Raw genomic sequence first — 1,651 nt, forward strand, 5'->3', positions numbered from 1 at the left:
TAGAAGAGAAACATAAATTAAAGTTGGGAACATTGAACCTGGAATGAAGAAGCAATCCTAAAATTAAGAGAAATCCTAATCCTAAAACCTAAGAGAGAGGAGAGAACCTCTCTCTCTCTAAAACTACATCTAAAACCTAAAATTGTGAATTATGAATGTTGTATTATGTTCTGTATGAATGGATTGATTCTCCCACTTTATAGCCTCTAATATGTGTTTTTTAGGCAAAAAACTGGGTCAAAAATAGCCCAAAAATTGCCCCCAGCGATTTCTGGTACGTACAGATCGTGGCAAAGTCACGCGGAAGCATCGTCTATGCGTTAGCGTGGATTGGGTTTTTGCTAGGTCACGCGTCCGCATGATCTACGCGTTCGCATCACCTGGCTTCGAGGAAGCTATGGCAAATTATATATCGTTATGAAGCCCCGGACGTTAGCTTTCCAACGTAACTAGAACCGCGTCATTTGGACCTCTGTAGCTCAAGTTATAACCGTTTGAGTGTGAAGAGGTCAGGCTGGACAGCTTAGCAATTTCTTCAACTTCTTGTATTCCTTCCACTTTTGCATGCTTCCTTTCCATCCTCTAAGTCATTCCTGCCTTATAAATCCTGAAATCACTTAACACACATATCAAGACATCGAATGGTATAAAGGGAGAATTAATATTTGGTAATTTAAAGGCTTGGGAAGCAAGTTTCCAATTATAGCACAAGATTAGGAAGAAAAATGTAAAACCATGCAATTAGTATGAATAGGTGGGCAAGGACTTGATAAAAATCACTCAATTAAGCATAATATAAATCATAAAATAGTGGTTTATCAACCTCTCCACACTTAAACATTAGCATGTCCTCATGCTAAGTTCAAGAGAAGCTATAAAGGAGTGAAGAGAAATGGTAAAAAGTATGTAATGCAACCTATCTATGTGAATGCAACTACATGGAAAATGTTTCTACCTACTTGGTTAAAAGTAAATAAACCCTTCAAAAACAAATATGAACTAGATTTCACTAATTCAAATCACAAAATAAAGTACAAGTAAACTTGCAGAAGAAAATAGCCCATGAAAGCCGGGAACAAAGAATCGAGCCTCGAACCCTCACTGGAAGTGTATACACTCTAATCACTCATGTGTTTAAGGTTCGATCCTCAATTCTCTACTAATCTTGCTTTCTAAGGCTTGCTCTTCATCTAACAATCAACAAAGAATTTAATGCACAGATACACATATCAAGAGGTCTTTTAAGGGTTGTAATGGGGTTAGGGTCAAGGTAGGATTGTATTTGGTCAAGTGGACTAAAATCTGAATCCTTAATTAACTTAAACTTTCCACCTAACTTAGACAATCCATGTAATCATAATATAAAGCCTATCTATCCATTAACCATGTTTTTCACATATTCATGCATCCTAATTTCGAGTACAGTACATATGCATTGCTTTCACCATTTATTTTGGGGCATTTTGTCCCCTTTTAATTTATTTGCTCTTTTTCTTTTCTTTTTCTCCTTTATTTTTCTCTCTCTTATATATATATATATATATATTTTCTTTTGTTTTTCTCAATGCATATGATTAAATTATTGAATGCATGAACATGTCCTAAACATTTCTTTCACATTTTCATTAAGATATATAACACCCAATTCTTA

This window comes from Arachis hypogaea, chromosome 13 (assembly GCF_003086295.3).
Source record: "Arachis hypogaea cultivar Tifrunner chromosome 13, arahy.Tifrunner.gnm2.J5K5, whole genome shotgun sequence".
Lineage (NCBI taxonomy): Eukaryota > Viridiplantae > Streptophyta > Magnoliopsida > Fabales > Fabaceae > Arachis > Arachis hypogaea.